Below are 19112 nucleotides of genomic sequence, written 5' to 3'. Positions count from 1 at the left end.
TTTGAACCCATGTTAGAGTCTTTGGACTGGGCAACATCCTTTGAACTGGGCAATGCGGAATGATAATATTATTACACCTTATCCTTTAGCAAGAAGTATATGGAAGATACTGAATGTTGGAGGGAAGGACCTTCACACCTTCTTGGTCACAGCGTGATCCATATTGGGGTGTCGGAGGGGGAGTGGGTCTCTTACCCTTCTAAAGCCCTGTACACACTATCGGTTCGTCTGATGAAATCGGACCAATTGTGTGTGGGCCCCATCGGTAAAAAAATAGAACCCGTTTAAAATTTTTCTTATGTTTAAAAAACCGATAGAAAAAAACGATTGTCTGTGGGGAAATCCATTGGTCAAAAATCCACGCATGCTCAGAATCAAGTCGACGCATGCTCGGAAGCATTGACTTCATTTTTCTCAGCACGTCGTAGTGTTTTACGTCACCGCGTTGGACACGATCGGATTCTGATGTTGTAAAGAGCTGCGTAAACTGTTGGCGCTATATAAATCCTGTATAATAATAATAATAATAATAATTTTTAACCGATGGTGTGTAGGCAGGACTGATTGAAAGCCAGCTTCATTGGATATCCGATGAAAAAATCCATCGGATTAGATTCCATCAGATATCCGATCGTGTGTACAGGCCTTCAGAGTAGCTTGGTGTACAATATACTAATGCGTGGTCACAGTCAAAAACGTATGCTTATTTTTTTCTGTACGTTGATATGTTCTCATTGTCTCATTGGTATGTTAATTAGTAGAATGTGTTTACACTCTTTTACTGCGAACTCTACTGTATTGCTTTTATTATGTGAAAAATACAAATCTTAAATGAGAAATAAACAGTCTAGGGGATGTCTTTCTAAAGATTATTGCTTGAAGAACTCCAACAGGGTAAGGAAACTTGGACTTCCAGTACTTCAAAATGTTCAGTAGTTAGAAATTAGAGGACAGTTTCCTAGTAGTAGTAGCTAGTGGTGAGCAGTCCAAAGTCCCACAGCTGAAGAACATGGGGCAAGTCTTGGGAAATCTGGTTACCTTGCACCTATGCACAACTACTGGTATCCAGTGCAGCGCCCAGCACACAGTCGGCGGTACCTCTTGCTACTGCATCAGAGGATTCTACTTCTTTCGGAGAGATCTCCTGCCCTTTCCTCTTGAGTCTTGAGGTAGATTTGAAGAACAACTTCTCCAAAGGGACAAAGACAACTCAAAAAATACACAAGGACCTGCCTCCTGGAGATGCATCATCATATGCTGCAGGAAACGGTGCCACACCATTACCTGGTGCTAGACTCTGCAGCATTCAGTATCTGCCCACTTTTGAAGGCCTGTGATTTCATGTGATTGACCAAAGACCAATGAAAAGGGTATATACAAAATTAAAAAAAAAAGTATACATGGGGGTAGGTGGACTCAGAAAACAGGGAGGAGGGTTAGAACTGGAGCTGGACTTTAAGCTGTTCTCTGATTGGTACTGAATTGTAACCACAACCACAACCAAGTTGTGGTTTAAAGGTTGGTGTACAGAACTTTGCACTTTAAGAACTTTGGGCCAGATCCACAAAAGGGATACGCAGGCGTATCTACTGATACGCCGTCGTATCCCTGTTTCTATCTATGCGGTTACGCATAGATATTCCTAAGATCCGACAGGTGTAATAGTTTAACACTGTTGGATCTTAGGATGCAGTACCGCGGCCGCTGCTGGGGGCATTTCTCGTCGAAATTCCGCGTCGGGTATGCAAATTAGCACTTACGGAGATCCACAAAGCTTTTTCCCTTTGTTTTTTTTCCCGTAAGTGTTAGTTTGCCGTCGCAAAATTAGGGCTACTTTTACAAAGTGTAAACTTAGTACACCATGTAAAAGTAGACCCTTCTTTCCCGCGTCGCTGTCAAATTTAAAAAAAAAAAAAAAAATTCCCCGCCGCAACTCTTTTTTTTTCTTTTACGCCCGTCGCGATTCTCAAAACTCGGCGCAACGTAACTTTGCGCAAAGCACATCGGGAAAATCACGTCGGGAGCATGCGCAGTACGTCCGGCGCGGGAGCGCGCCTAATTTAAATGGGACTCGCCCCATTAAATTGGGCACGCCTTGCGCCGGACGGATTTAAGTTACACCGCTGCAAATTTCTAGGTAAGTGCTTTGTGGATCGGGCACTTAGGTAGAGATTTTGCGGCGGTGTAACTTAAATCCGAATATTTAAGTTGCGCCCGCTGTACGTGGATCTGGCCCTTTAATCCTACTTTAATCCTATTACTAGGAAATCAAAATCTTGCCCCAACTTTTCGCTTTTGCTTCTATGAATATCTATGTAAATAATGTACTTTAAGCATCCTTCGCCCAATAAGTACTCATAATCTTATTTTCTTGGGAAAGAAGAAATGTTGATGCGCTTACCACAGTGTGCTGGCAGCTATGTAGTTATTAATACAGCCAGGAAAATGATTCTACTTAGGTCAGTTGAAGTTCCTATTTCCTTGAATCTCCAATTCATTCTAAATATTCTAGCCACTGGAAGCTTGGGGGCCTAACTCAATTATCTTGGGCTGTTTAGCAGCACTGAAATAAATTATTTGGACTTTTAATTTTCTTTTATGTCTTTTGCAAATAGCCCCTTTCTCATAAGTCAGCTCACAATGTGAAATAGTTTGATTTTAGTTATGGTTAATAATTGAAGGAAAACAGAACTATAGCTAAACATTTTAAATACACAGTTGAACAACACAGTATATATTGTTCTGTTCACCTCTTTTGCCATACTATAAAAGCAGAGGATGACACTTCTTTGAGCCAGCAGCTCTACACCTTCCTGTGTCACTTACATAAAACTGATTCTTGTAAACCATGATCCACTTTTTGATCACACTCATTTTCTGTTCATGGATAGCTATAATCACTGGATGCAGCACACTTTGAAGAGGACTTTTAAAATGACTGCTGAACTTTGACATTGCCCTCCTTGCTATCTTGCATGCACTCTTATCTTCCCCTCTTCCCAGGGCCGGCCCTACCATGGGTCCCAGTGGATCCATTGGACCCAGGTAGCACTTTGAGAGGGACAGCAAATTGAACCTTGGCCGCCTCTCCTTCTCTTCTATTTACCAGCAAATTGACATCCAGGATTTTTTTTTCAGCAGTTTGGTGTGTCATGATGACAACTGCCCCACCGGGCCCCCCTGCTTGTCCCTATAATACCCTAGTCGGCCCCTATACTGCCCTAGCCTGTCTATATTCTACCCTAACCTGTCTATATACTACCCCAGCCTGCCCCTATACTGCCCTAGCCTGTCCATATACTACCCTAGCCTGTCTATATACTAATCTAACCTGTCTATATACTACCCCAGCCTGCCCCTATACTGCCCTAGCCTGTCCATATACTACCCTAGCCTGTCTATTTACTACCCCAACCTGCCCATATACTACCCTAGCCTGTCTATTTACTACTCCAGTCTGCCCCTATACTGCCCTAGCCTGTCTATATACTACCCTAACCTGTCTATATACTACCCCAGCCTGCCCCTATACTGCCCTAGCCTGTCCATATACTACCCTAACCTGTCTATATACTACCCCAACCTGCCCATATACTACCCTAGCCTGTCTATTTACTACTCCAGTCTGCCCCTATACTGCCCTAGCCTGTCTATATACTACCCTAACCTGTCTATATACTACCCCAGCCTGCCCATATACTACCCTAGCCTGTCTATTTACTACTCCAGTCTGCCCCTATACTGCCCTAGCCTGTCAATATGCTACCCTAGCCTGTCTATTTACTACCCCAACCTGCCCATATACTACCCTAGCCTGTCTATTTACTACCCTAGCCTGTCTATTTACTACTCCAGTCTGCCCCTATACTGCCCTAGCCTGTCTATATACTACCCTAACCTGTCTATATACTACCCCAGCCTGCCCCTATACTGCCCTAGCCTGTCCATATACTACCCTAGCCTGTCTATTTACTACCCCAACCTGCCCATATACTGCCCTAGCCTGTCCATATACTACCCTAGCCTGCCCCTATACTGCCTTAGCCTGTATATATACTACCTGGCTTGTCCCTATGCTGCCCTAGCCCACCCCTTGGAATTGAACATAATGGTATGGCATGTAATTTTTTTGGGGGGGGGCAGTATTTCATTATTAGCCCCCGACAGCACAATGTTTTGGGTCAGCCCTGCCTGTTCCTGACTGTTTTTTTCCACCCCGTCCATCAGGTGCTATTATCAGACACACTACATATTAACAAGCACAAACTAAGGGCAATGTTCCCCCAACTTGGCTTCATAATCAGTTACAGTAGCAATGTGCCACGGATTGCTGTCATTCAGTGTATTAATGTTATTTTTTTATTTTTATGTACCATCATTATCATTCATCGCAGTCATAAAGCACATTTGCCAATTGCCACTGTTATCTACTAGCTCTGATTCTCACTTTTGACTCTGTATTCTTTAATTTAGATAAAAAGACACAAGTAGGCAGGGGCATAAGTACTGTATAGCCATAGCAGCACAGACATCGCATGTGGTATGCACAGGAATGCAGTGCGATTCTTGTGTAAATCATATGCAGCGTCTGCATCGCACATGTGTGAACCCAGGCTAACCCAGATTTCTAGCCCTGAGCCATACTTCGCTTTGCCTGCTCTCACACTAGTAGCACACTAGAGGGTGCTACACATGTAACATGTTACAAACAGTGAAGTTATCCTTTAAATGAATAATAAATAAAATAAAGTAATACAGAAACCACATATAAGGATTGGTAAGCCTCAATGTAATACATATTTTTTTGAGCTTAATAGATTTAGCCCTGGTTCACACTGGGTACGATTTGGAACGATTTGAGATGCGATTTGACATGTCAAATCGCATCTCAAATCGGCAGCAATTGTCGGCAATGGCACTGTCCTAATCAGTGCGACGCCGCATCTGCGATTTCAAAAAGTAGTTCCTGTACTACTTTTTGCGTTTTCGGGCCGCGATCTACATTAAATTGCGGCCGAAATCGCGGCAAAATCGCGGCAAAATCGCGGCCGCGAAATCGCGGTAAAATCGCGCATTTTACCGCGATTTTGAATTCGCAGCAGTGTGAACCTAGGCTAAAATGGATAAATTTGGATAGGCTTGTAGTTTTTATTTTACTGTATGTTTGCTGGTTGGGACATTCTCCTTCACTCTCTGTCCCAGAGACACATCACGAAGTAGAAAGAAGTCTAGCCTAATGCTGGCCATACACTATAAGAAAAATCGTCCGAAATTCAGTCATTTAGACAGTTTGGGCCAGATCCACAGAACAATTACGCCGGCGTATCTATTGATACGCCGCGTAATTTCAAATTTTGCGCGTCGTATCTTTGTTTTGTATCTACAAAACAAAATACGACGGCATCTCGGATGGATCCGACAGGCGTACATCTTAGTACGCCGTCGGATCTTAGGTGCAATTTTTCAGCGGCCGCTAGGTGGCGTTTCCGTCGAATTCCGCGTCGAGTATGCAAACGTACGTCCGGCCGGTGCATTTTTTTACGTTGTTTGCGTTCGACTTTTTCCGGCGTATAGTTAAACCTGCTATTATGAGGCGTACTCAATGTTAAGTATGGCCGTCGTTCCCGCCTCGCATTTTGCATTTTTTACGTTGTTTGCGTAAGTCGTTCGCGAATAGGGATTTGCGTAGAATGACGTCACCGTCGTAAGCATTGGCTGGTTCCGGTTTAATTTCGAGCATGCGCACTGGGATACCCCCACGGACGGTGCATGCGCAGTTAAAAAAAACGTCGTTTACGTCGGGTCACGACGTATTTACATAAAACACGCCCCCATCACAGAGATTTGAATGGCGCGCCATTACGCCGCCAAAGATACACTACGCGATGTCCGCCGGGCACCCGCGATTACGGCAGGACCTTGGATCTGTGTGTGTAAACACACAGATCCATGTCCTGTCAGCGGTGAGGAGACCGATGTGTGTTCCCAGTACAGAAGAACACACATGGGTCTCCTCCCCTTGTGAGTCCCCTCCCCCTACAGTTAGAATCACTCACTAGGGAACATACTTAACCCCTTCAGCGTCCCCTAGTGTTAACCCCTTCCCTGCCAGTCACATTTACACAGTAATAAGTGCAGTTTTATAGCACTAATCGCTGTATAAATGTGAATGGTCCCAAAAATGTGTCAAAAGTGTCCGATATGTCCGTTGCAATGTCACAGTCACAATAAAAATCGCAGATCGCCGCCATTACTAGTAAAAAATAAATAAAAATAAAAATGCAATAAATCTATCCCCTATTTTGTAGACACTTTAACTTTTGCGCAAACCAATCACTATATGCTTATTGCGATTTTTTTACCAAAAATATGTAGAAGAATACGTATCGGCCTAAACTGTGGATTTTTTTTTTATAGATTTTTTGGGGATATTATAGCAAAAAGTAAAAAATATTGCATTTATTTCAAAATTGTCGCTTTATTTTTGTTTATAGAGCAAAAAATAAAAACCGCAGAGGTGATAAAATACCACCACATCTATTTGTGGGGAAAACAGGGAGTCAATTTTGTTTGGGAGCAACGTCGCACGACCGCGCAATTGTCAGTTAAATCGCAAAAAGTGCTCTGGTAAGGAAGGGGGTAAATTCTTCCGGGGCTGAAGTGGTTAATGACCAGACCATTTTTTGCGATATGGCACTGTGTCGCTTTAACTGACAATTGCGCGGTCGCGCGATGTTGTACCCAAACAAAATTGACGTCCTTTTTTCTCCACAAATAGAGCTTTCTTTTGGTGGTACTTGATCACCTCTGTGGTTTTAATTTTTTTGTGCTATAAACAAAAAAAGGCTGACAATTTTGAAAAAGAACACTATATTTTTTACTTTGTGCTATAATACATATCACCAAAAAATATATAAAAAAACAAATTTATTCATCAATTTAGGTCAATATGTATTCTGCTACATATTTTTGGTAAAAAATTGCAATAAGATGATATTCATTGGTTTGCGCAAAAGTTATAGCCGTAGTATGTGTGCGGTGGGCGGTCCAGAAGTAGTTAAATGTCACCAGAATATTTGCCTCTATTGAAAGATTTTCCTTCAAGTCCTCTTTCAATAAAAGCTTTAACATTTGGATTTCCCATCACTTTCCCACTGTCAATGGTCCCTAGGACAAACAGAAAGAGAGAATATCCCCAGTGGGGGTACAGAGAGCAATAAAAACCTGTTTGGCATTTAAAGTGGATGTAAACCCTCTTCTATACCCAGTGACGTGAACAGCCTCAGATGATACACAGTGATGAAACAAATCTCCCTACACAAGTTTTACATTTACATCTGCTGTCTTCAGCTTTATATATTCTTTAGAAAGTGCACACCGCGTTAGAGATGTTCTCTTCCTGTTCAGCAGTGGGAGTGGATTCTTGGCATGCAGCCAAGACAGCTAATTGAAGGAAAGGCACACACCCCCCTCCACCTAGGCAGAGACTTGCAGAGCCGTGCTGTGACAAGACAAGCTCTCTGCTAATCTATTTATAGCACCCACCCTCAACACAAATTTCAGGCTGGTTTTATCTTGGTTGACAGAGAACTTGTGAGAAGTTATCTTGCTGATAACAGCGCAGAAACAGCAGAAACACATGGGAGCTTTGGAGAGAGAGAGATAAGAAAACTCTACAGATATGCATATGTCAAATTTTATGATTTAGGTTTACATCCACTTTAACCACTTGCCGCCCGCCAATGACAAATTGACATCGGCAAAGTGGTTGTAATATCCTGAGTGGACGTCATATGACGTCCTCAGGATATTGAGCCGCTGCGCGCCCCCGGGGCGCGCATCGTGGCGATCGTTGTTGCAGGGTGTCAGTCTGACACGCCGCAACACCGATCAAGGTAAAGAGGCTCTCACGGAGACTCTTTACCACGTGATCAGTCGTGTCCAATCACGGCTGATCACGATGTAAACAGGAAAAGCCGGTAATCGGGTTTTCCACACTCGCGTCTGTCAGTCGCGAGTAGAGAGCCGATTGGCTGCTCCTGTGACAGGGGGGGGTTTGTGTTGATCGATTATCAGCAAAGCCCCCCCGAGGATGCCCACTGGACCACCAGGGATGCCCACTGGACCACCAGGGATGCAAAAAAAATCCCACAGGTATGCCACCCTAGACCACCAGGGATGACAATGACACAAAAAATGGATGCCAATCAGTGCTGCAATGGATGCCAATCAGTTCCCACAATGGGCATCACTGATTGGCAGGCATTGTTTGGCACTGATTGGCATCCATTAGTACAACACATCCGTGCCACCTATCCGTGCCCATCCATGCCGCCTATCAGTGCCCATCCTTGCCGCCTATCAGTGCCCATCCATGCTGCCTATCCGTGCCCATCTGTGCCGCCTATCTGTGCCCATCTGTGCCACCATTTAGTGCCCATCCATGCCGCCTATTCGTGCCGCCTATCTGTGCCCATCTGTGCCGCCTATCCATGCCCATCCATGCCGCCTATCCATGCCCATCCATGCCGCCTATCCGTGCCGCCTATCAGTGCCCATCCGTGCCGCATACTAGTGCCCATCAATGCCACCACATCAGTGCCACCTCATCGGTGCCCATCAGTTCCGCCTTATCTGTGCCCATCAGTGCAGTACCATCAGTGCCCATCAGTGAAGGAAAAAACGTACTTATTTACAATGTTTTATAACAGAAACAAAAAAAACGTTTTTTTTCTAAATTTTCGATAATTTTTTTTATTTTTTTTACAGAAAATAAATATCCCAGAGGTGATCAAATACCACCAAAAGAAAGCTCTATTTGTGGGTACAAAATGATAACAATTTAGTTTGGGTACAGTGTAGCATGACCGCGCAATTGTCATTCAAAGTGCAACAGCGCTGAAAGCTAAAAATTGGTCTGGGCGGGAAGGTGTATAAGTGCCCTGTATGGAAGTGGTTAAACACTATCCCCACCCCCAAAAAATCGAGGGTTGAAAATACAGTGGCACTGAAATAAAAAAGTAAAGATTTGCAATGTGGTATAGGGAATATCTAGAAATGCTAATTGTGCCCAAACATTACTGTGAAAACGTACCATTTGCCTGGAACACCTCCTGAAAATAGTAATACACTTCCTTAGGAGGGGGTGAGCACGTTACTGACCACCGCAGTAAACACTCCCATCACGGTGGTCAGTAAAATCAGACAAGCAGGAAGTGAACAGAACAGAGAAGAAATAGAGCAACTTCTGAGCAAAAACGAACAATGAGGAAGTGAAAAGAGAAATGTCTGCCGGTAAAGGATGCTTATAATGAAAAAAATAAATTTCCTTTAAAAACCCCTTTAATAGGTTTCCTTAAAGGGATTGTAAAGGTACAATTTTTTTTCCCTAAATAGCTTCCTTTACCTTAGTGCAGTCCTCCTTCACTTACCTCATCCTTCCATTTTGCTTTTAAATGTCCTTATTTCTTCTGAGAAATCCTCACTTCCTGTTCTTCTGTCTGTAACTCCACACAGTAATGCTAGGCTTTCTCTCTGGTGTGGAGTGTCATGCTCGCCCCCTCCCTTGGACTACAGGAGAGTCAGGACGCTCTCTACGTTGCAGATAGAGAAAGGAGCTGTGTGTTAGTGGGTGCCCTCACTCTCCTCTAGTCCAAGGGAGGGGGCGAGCACGACACTCCACACCAGGGAGAAAGCCTTGCATTACTGTGTGGAGTTACAGACAGAAGAACAGGAAGTGAGGATTTCTCAGAAGAAATAAGGACATTTAAAAGCAAAATGGAAGGATGAGGTAAGTGAAGGAGGACTGCACTAAGGTAAAGGAAGCTATTTAGGGAAAAAAAATTGTACCTTTACAATCCCTTTAAGGAAACCTATTAAAGGGGTTGTAAAGGAAATTTATTTTTTTCATTATAAGCATCCTTTACCGGCAGACATTCCTCTTTTCACTTCCTCATTGTTCGTTTTTGCTCAGAAGTTGCTCTATTTCTTCTCTGTTCTGTTCACTTCCTGCTTGTCTGATTTTACTGACCACCGTGATGGGAGGCTTTACTGCGGTGGTCAGTGATGTGCTCACCCCCTCCTGGGAACTACATCTGTGTGGCAGGACGCTCTCTACGTGTTAGGCCCCGTACACACGTCCGAGGAACTCGACGGGCAAAACACATCGTTTTGCTCGTCGAGTTCCTGTGAAGCCGCCGAGGATCTCGGCGAGCCGAAATTTCCCATTGAACAACGAGGAAATAGAGAACATGTTCTCTATTTCCTCGCCGAGATCCTCGTCGGCTTCCTCGGCCAAAAGTGTACACCCGCCCGGGTTTCTTGGCAGAATTCAGCTCCGATCGAGTTTCTGGCTGAATTCTGCCGAGAAACTCGGTCGTGTGTACGGGGCCTTAGAGACTTCAAGGAGGTGTGAATTACTGGGCGTGCCGCAATGCATACTGGGAAATGTAGTTCTTACATGAACAAATGATGCAAACCAGGAAGTGAATGAGAGAACAGAAACTAGAACGCCGGAGGTGATATAGATGAAGGAATTTAATAGGTATTTACTCGTTTTTTTAACAGAATCATTACACTATTCTGTCTGTCTACCTTGAAGACATTAATTTTAGGCAAAACATTTTTTTCCTTTACAACTCCTTTAAGCTTGGGGCACCTGTGTCAGGGATGTACATCATATTATTATAATTTTTTTTTTAATAAATTGTTAAAACAAGATTTAAAGTTAATAACAATTTAAATTATAAAAATGTAAAGCATAAAAAAAAATGACCTAAAGGCTTAATTTCCATGGACGTTTTTGGACGTTTTTACAGCCACCTTTCTGAGTGTTTTTTGCAGCTTAAAAACGGCTCTCCATGTTAGTCTATGGCCTCATGCCCACCATGACGTTTTTGAGCTGTAGATGGCTGAGCTGTTTTTAACCACTTGACCACTGGGCACGTAAACCCCCTTAATAACCAGACCAATTTTCAGCTTTCGGTGCTCTCACAATTTGAATGACAATTACTCAGTCAAACAACACTGTACCCAAATGAAATTTTCGTCCTTTTTTTCACACAAATAGAGCTTTCTTTTGGTGGTATTTAATCACCGTTGGGTTTTTTATTTTTTGCGCTATAAGAGAAAAAAGACTGAGAATTCTGTAAAAAATAATAATTTTTATTTGTTTCTGTTATAAAATTTGGCACATTTAGTATTTTTTCTTCATTCTTTTGCTTAAATGTGAAAGATGAAGTTACGCCGAGTAAATAGATACCCAACATGTCACCCTTCAAAATTGCACACGCTTGTGGAATGGCGCCAAACTTTGCTACTTAAAAATCCCCATAGACGACGTTGCAGGGTATTGTGGAGTATTGTGGGGTATTGCGGAGTATTGTGGGGTATTGCAGAGTATTGTGGGGTATTGTAGAGTATTGTGGGGTATTGTAGAGTATTGTGTGGTATTGCAGGGTATTGCGGAGTATTGCGGGGTATTGTGGAGTATTGCGGGGTATTGTGGGGTATTGCGGGGTATTGCAGGGTATTGCAGGGTATTGCGGGGTATTTCGGGGTATTGCGGAGTATTGCGGAGTATTGTGGGGTATTGCGGGGTATTGTGGGGCATTGCGGAGTATTGCGGGGCATTGCAGAGTATTGCGGGGCATTGCGGAGTATTTTGGGGCATTACAGAGTATTTTGGGGCATTGCAGAGTATGGGCGCATTGCAGAGTATGGGCGCATTGCAGAGTATGGGCGCATTGCAGAGTATGGGCGCATTGCAGAGTATGGGGGCATTGCAGAGTATGGGCGCATTGCAGAGTATGGGGGCATTGCAGAGTATGGGGGCATTGTAGAGTATGGGGGCATTGTAGAGTATGGGGGCATTGCAGAGTATGGGGGCATTGCAGAGTATGGGGGCATTGCAGAGTATTGCACAGGGAGGGATGGATGGATGGCTGGATCTGTGACTACATGTGTCACAGATCCAGCCCGCAGCAGCAGCAGCAGCTGCTGCTGCTTCCGCTCTCTCCCCTCTCCTCTCTCACACTGTACCGTTCGGTACAGAGAGGAGAGGGAGGAACCGGCGTCATCACATGACGCCGGTTTGTTTACTAGTGATCGCTCCGTCATTGGACGGAGCGATCACGTGGTAAATCGCCGCTATCAGCGGCGATTTACCGTGATCCGTGATCAGCCGGGTCCGGAGCGCGACTCTGGGAGGACGTACATTGACGCCCTCCCAGAGTTAAGCAACCGCCTTGTAGACGTATTTCGTCTATAGGGCGGTTGCTAACTGGTTAAGCTGCAAAAAAAAAACAGGACCAGTGCGTTCTGAAGCTCCAGCATTAGAGCTGTAAAAACGCCAGACGTTAAAAACCGCTCAAAAACGCTACTGCAGCGTTTTTGAGCTCCAGCTAAAAAAAAACAAAAAACATGGACAGGTGTTTTTAAGCTGTAAAAAGGCTAAAAAAAAGTGGCTGTAAAAACGTCCATGGAAATAAAGCCAAATAATTATATACTCCCTTGAGATGACATATCGTGGTTTTCACTCTGCAGGTTGGCATGCGATTATGGTTGGCAACTGGACATGTACTGGAAATCTAGAGTGTGCACGATGAGGTAAAAACAGGCGATGGATAAATGAATAGCATAGTGTCAGGTCAGCTGGCATAGAAATGAAATAGCACTGACATTTTTTGCATAGAAGCTCAGCACTGTTACTGAGGCGAGAAGGCTGCGCCACTCATCATTTTCTATCACGGCGTGTAAAAGCTTCAGTGATAAAACAATCAGTGCATAAAGTATTATGGTACAGCGGAGCTGGGAATATTCCCATTTACAATCCTGTATTTCCGCTGCTCACTTAGACAAACCTGTCTGAATATTATCATTGTGCACTGAACGCCGGGCTACAGTAAGTGTGTGAATTATGAATTATCTTTCATTTCACTTGTGTACCTCTGCTGTCTCAGGGATTCATGAATAACATCATTACTCATTTAATGCCACTTTGGTCACTGAACAAAACATTTATTTCTTAGTGATGACAAGTGTGCAATCTTATGTTGCTTTACATTTCGTACTTTACCGTCTTTCCAATAAAATAAACTTGCTTTTCAAGAAAGCCACTATATTTCATCCATGTGACGCTGTTTCATCTGTCTATCACAGCTTGTCATTTCTAGATACACCACACTGACATCTTTACCGGGTATCCGGCTACATTCCATGGACTGGTATCATAGATCATAGAAATACAAAAATATTCTGATGGCACATTAACGCCGCCAGTAGATATACGTCGGCGGGATGGCACAGCTGCGCAAACCACTGTACAGGTACGTTGCTTTGAATTTGCTGCCGTGCGGGCGCACACCCCTGCCGCAAGCTCCGTGCCCGTGGGAGTCTAGGGTGACCACGTGTCCCGGATTGCATTTTGCAGGTCTGTCCCAGGCACCTTCATTCCAGGACAATACAGTGTCCCGGAATGAAACTGACACAGCCCCCAAAAAAGGCTGCCACATCACCGCTTTACTCACTGACAGTACTTATATTGCCCGGGAATACCTGGAGGAGCACAGTCCCCGCCCCCTGCTTGTGATTGGAGAAGTCATAAATCCTGCCTCTTGTGTCCAATCACTGTGCTGTGATTTGTTACAGCACAAGCTGATTTTTGGGAAGGGGGGGTGTCCCTGAACGGTAGTTTGGAAATGTGGTCACCCTACGTGGGACCTGCGGACTCGATGTATGCCGCTGTCCCGCAATCATGTCACGGAGCTGCAGAACAGGGAGATGCCTGTGTAAACAAGGACACTGATCTACTGCTCCATGTGATCGTGAGTAGTGATCAATGTCGTGTCACTGGTAGCCCAGCCCCCTCTCAGTTAGAATCACTCTCTAGGACACACTTAACCCCTTCGTCGCCCCCTAGTGGTTAATCCCTTCCCTGCCAGTGTAATTTACACAGTAAATAGTGCATTTTTATAGCACTGATTGCTGTATAAATGACAATGGTTCCAAAATGGCGTCAAAAGTGTCCAGTGTGTCCGCCATAATGTCGCAGTCACGATAAAAATCGCAGATCGCTGCCATTACTAATAAAAACAATTATAATAAAAATGCCATAAAAGATCCCCTATTTTGTAGACGCTATAACTTTTGCGCAAACCATCAATAAATCAATAAACGCTTATTGCATTTTTTTTTTTACCAAAAATATGTAGAAGAATACATATCGGCCTAAACTGAGAAAAAAGGAAAAAAGTTTTTATATCTTTTTTGTGGATATTTATTATAGCAAAAAGTAAAAAATATTGCTTTTATTTTTTAAATGTACGCTTTTTTTTGTTTATAGTGCAAAAAATTTAAACTGCAGAGATGATCAAATACCACCAAAAGAAAGCTCTATTTGTGGGGGAAAAAGGACGTCAATTTTGTTTGGGAGCCACGTTGCACGACCGCGCAATTGTCAGTTAAAGCGACGCAGTGCCGAATTGCAAAAAGTGCTCTGGTCAGGAAGGGGGTAAATTCTTCCGGGGCTGAAGTGGTTAATAAGAGACTATTTCTGCTGGAAGGGAACAGAGAGTTTATAGTCTTATTGGTTCAATAGATTTGTTGCCAATATCCAGTGGCTGATAAGGTGATAATGGCATTCCAGGGGTAACATGGGTGTTAGAAAATAGATAAGGCATTAGTGTTAAAGTGGTTGTAAACCATTACATATACCCAGTAAAGTGACTGGCCTCAGGTGACACAAAAAGATGAAACTAATCCTCCTACATAAGTTATACCTTCAACCCTCTCTCCTCTACAATCGTTCAAAGTGCAGAATTTATACAGGTTGTCTGAGCTTTCACAAAGCAGGGGACAAGGAGCTGAAGTTACACATTGCAAATCTCAGTGAGGAGAGCTCTGAGAGCTGATTGGAGGGAAGGGACACACCCTTCTTCTGACAGGAGCAGAGCTAAGGCTGTCAATCACAGGCTGCGTTCTGGAGCATCTTCCCCTGTCATCCTTTTTCTCTTGCGGTCAGGAAAACTTTTCAGAATTAGCAGACAGAAATCACACAATGCTCTTAGTTGAGACAACTACACACTATAGAAGGATATGCTTTGTTCATATTTCATGCCAGAGGTTTACAACCACTTAAAGTGTTACTAGACCCAGTAATATGAAAATAGTTAATCTGCCGCCGTCCCCCCCCCCCCACAGTGCCCACAGCTTATAAATCTTCTTTTTACATTAAAATATTGCCACTATATACCCCTTTCACTGATCTGTATACCTTGGTCAGTGATAAACTACACAGTTTTTCCAGTGCTGAGCGTTCAGGAAGGAGGAGATTTCCACTGCAGCCTGTATACACCAACATGTGTGATGTCAGTATCATGTGAGATGGCTAGTTCAGCTCAACAAGGAAATATTCTCTACAGCATAAAAGACACAACTGAGCATGTGCAGGTCGGCTACCCTACCTGTGTTAGCTGGCCTTCCCCAGACAGACAGTGCAGGGAGGGGAGGATCTGTGCATACAGGATAAAACAGCCTTTTTACACAATGCAGAGGATTAACCCCTTAAAGGGGTGGTTCCACCTAAAACTCATTTCTAGCAATATATTCGTAAGACCCGTTAAGCCAGCCTACCCGCAGTGTCTTTTTTTTTTTCCCCGTACATACCGAGATCTCGGGGGTCTCGTCCCTAGGCGGTGGGCGTTCCTATTTGATTGACGTTCCTCGGACGGGCGCATACGTGACGTCACGACTTTCCGAAAGAAGCCGAACGTCGCCGCGCAGGTGCCGTATAGAGCCGACTCTATACGGCGCCTGCGCGGCGACGTTCGGCTTCTTTCGGAAAGTCGTGACGTCACGTATGCGCCCGTCCGAGGAACGTCAATCAAATAGGAACGCCCACCGCCTAGGGACGAGACCCCCGAGATCTCGGTATGTACGGGGAAAAAAAAAAAGAAGCCAGCCTACCCGCAGTGTAACGGGTCTTACGAATATATTGCTAGAAATGAGTTTTAGGTGGAACCACCCCTTTAAGTTCCACAATGAATACAACAAGCATGCTGTGCTGCATATACAGACTGATTTTACTATTGTGGGTTTAGTAACACTTTAACCCCTTCCCGACCGCCGCATGTACATTTACGTTGGCAGAATGGCACGTACAGGCACATTGGCGTACCTGTACGTCCCTGCCTTTCCGCGGGTCGGGGGTCCGATCGGGACCCCCCCCGCGACATGCGGCGGTCAGGTTCCCGCGGGGAGCGATCCGGGACGACGGCGCGGCTATTCGTTTATAGCCGCTCCGTCGCGATCGCTCCCAGGAGCTGAAGAACGGGGAGAGCCGTATGTAAACACGGCTTCCCCGTGCTTCACTGTGGCGGCGTATCGATCGAGTGATCCCTTATATAAGGGAGACTCGATCGATGATGTCAGTCCTACAGCCACACCCCCCTACAGTTGTAAACACACACTAGGTGAACATTAAATCCTACAGCGCCCCCTGTGGTTAACTCCCAAACTGCAATTGTAATTTTCACAATAAACAATGCAATTTAAATGCATTTTTTGCTGTGAAAATGACAATGGTCCCAAAAATGTGTCAAAATTGTCTGAAGTGTCCGCCATAATGTCGCAGTCACAAAAAAAACGCTGATCGCCGCCATTAGTAGTAAAAAAAAATAAAAAGCAATAAAACTATCCCCTATTTTGTAAACGCTATAAATTTTGCGCAAACCAACCGATAAACGATTATTGTGATTTTTTTTTACCAAAAATAGGTAGAAGAATACGTATCGGCCTAAACTGAGGACAAAAAAAATGTTATATATGTTTTTGGGGGATATTTATTATAGCAAAAAGTAAAAAATATTGAATTTTTTTCAAAATTGTCGCTCTATTTTTGTTTATAGCGCAAAAAATAAAAACCGCAGAGGTGATCAAATACCACCAAAAGAAAGCTCTATTTGTGGGGGAAAAAGGATGCCAATTTTGTTTGGGAGCCACGTCGCACGACCGCGCAATTGTCTGTTAAAGCAACGCAGTGCCGAATTGTAAAAACACCTTGGGTCTTTAGGCAGCATATTGGTCCGGTCCTTAAGTGGTTAAAGTTGGCCATATACCAATAGAATTGTATTTAAAAAAAAAAAGGGGGGGGGTTTTGGAATGTTTGTTCAATTTTCTATTAGTTAATGGGGTCAAATTGATGATCCTTTTCAATTGTAGAGATGAGCGAAAATTTAAGGAGAAGAATGGACATGTTTTCTCTCGAAGGCATGCAGGAGTTACTTAATGATGTTCACGAACCTTCCTTTGCTAATTGGTTACATTTTTTTTCTATTGGGTATGCTATCAGGGTAATTTTAAAGGGTAGTTTCACATTTGTGTTCAAAGTTACTATACAATAAAGGGGACCCAGTAATCAAATGAAAAAATTGTTCAGTGGCAAACAAATTAAATTACTTTAACCACTTCACGCCCGGCCTATAGCAAAATTAGTGCCCATCAGTGCCACCTATGAGTGCCTATCAGTGCCCCCTATCAGTGCCCATCAGTGCCACCTCATTGGTGCCACCTCATCGGTGCCGCCTTATCCTGTCAGGTGCAGCCATATCAGTGCTGTCATTGAAGAAAAATTCAGCACTGAAAGCTGAAAATTGGCTTGGGTAGGAAGGTGTATAAGTACCTGGTATTGAAGTGGTTAAAAGATATTGTTGTAGAACAAAGATGGCTTCTCTAAAGGATTAGTTCCCCGTTGTTGGCATGAAAAGCAGTAGTAAACACTGCATGGTGATTTGTACTTACAGGTAAGCTTCTAATAAAGCTTACCTGTAGGCAGAGCTTTTTTTCTCAGAAAATAGGTGCAGGAACTCAACCACGACCCCGTTTAGATTTCACAAACAGTAGAAGGGTCTTAAAGGGGCATTAAATACCAGGATTGCATTACATACAGAGTGCAGAGTTTAGGTGGTTACATACAGAGTGCAGAGCTGTCACTTGTAAACACAGAAACCAGACTTCTGTGTTTACAAGTGATTGTGGTGAGCAGGCACCAAAGGGTCTGAGCCAGAGGTGGTGGAACTGAGTTCCCCCAGGTTCCCCCTGAAAAAAAGCCCTGCCTGTAGGTACAATGCATATTTCCTAAATGGGCACTGTTTAGGAGATATTTTCTATTTCTGCAGCCAGTGATGTTACTTACACATGTGCACAGCACTCTGAAATGAAGGCATACTGAGTATGCTGTCAATCCAAAGCACTGTGCCAGAGACGTGGCCCCCGTGCGTATACCCAGGAGTGACTTCATTGTGGCTTGGCCATTTAAACAGCCTGAGCCCACGAACCTGGAAGGAAGACCTGGTGAAGATGGAAGCCCTGTCAGTGGTGAAAGTGTACCGCTGGAGGGCTTTGTTTTAGGGTAAGTCTTTCATAATGTGCTAGTATGCAATGCTCTTTTTTTTACTGAACGAAGTGTTATAAAATACTGGGGCCCTTTTTATTGCATAGCAAATTGTAATACAATGGTGAACTAACCTTTTAAGCATGCTATACATACCTAAGTATTCTTCTCTGCCAACTCAGTCCACATAGGATGTGACAGTACTGGGAGTTACATGCTCCCCATACAATCTTGTTGCTTTTACCTGACTTTTGTTATATATGGTACCTCAGCCCTAATAAAATGTATTGGGTGGCAAAAATATGAATACAATCTATACACTAGGGGGAAAACCTCTGGGGGAATCTAGGATGGAATAGGACCTGGGGGTCCTAGTAGATAATAGGCTCAGCAATGGCATGCAATGCCAAGCTGCTGCTAACAAAGCAAACAGAATATTGGCATGCATTGAAAAAGGGATAAAGCTATAATTCTCCCACTCTATAAGACTCTGGTCCGGCCGCACCTGGAGTATGCTGTCCAGTTCTGGGCGCCACACCTCAGGAAGGATGTACTGGAAAAGGAGAGAGTACAAAGAAGAACAACAAAGCTAATAAAGGGTCTGGAGGATATTAGTTATGAAGAAAGGTTGTGAGCATTGAACGTATTCTCTCTGGAGAAGAGACGCTTGAGAGGGGATATGATTTCAATTTACAAAAAAACTTTTTTGTGGAAGGGAAAGAAA

This window comes from Rana temporaria, chromosome 2 (genome assembly GCF_905171775.1).
Source record: "Rana temporaria chromosome 2, aRanTem1.1, whole genome shotgun sequence".
NCBI lineage: Eukaryota > Metazoa > Chordata > Amphibia > Anura > Ranidae > Rana > Rana temporaria.
The sequence above is the reverse complement of the archived record's forward strand: the minus strand, read 5'-3'. Positions refer to the sequence as shown.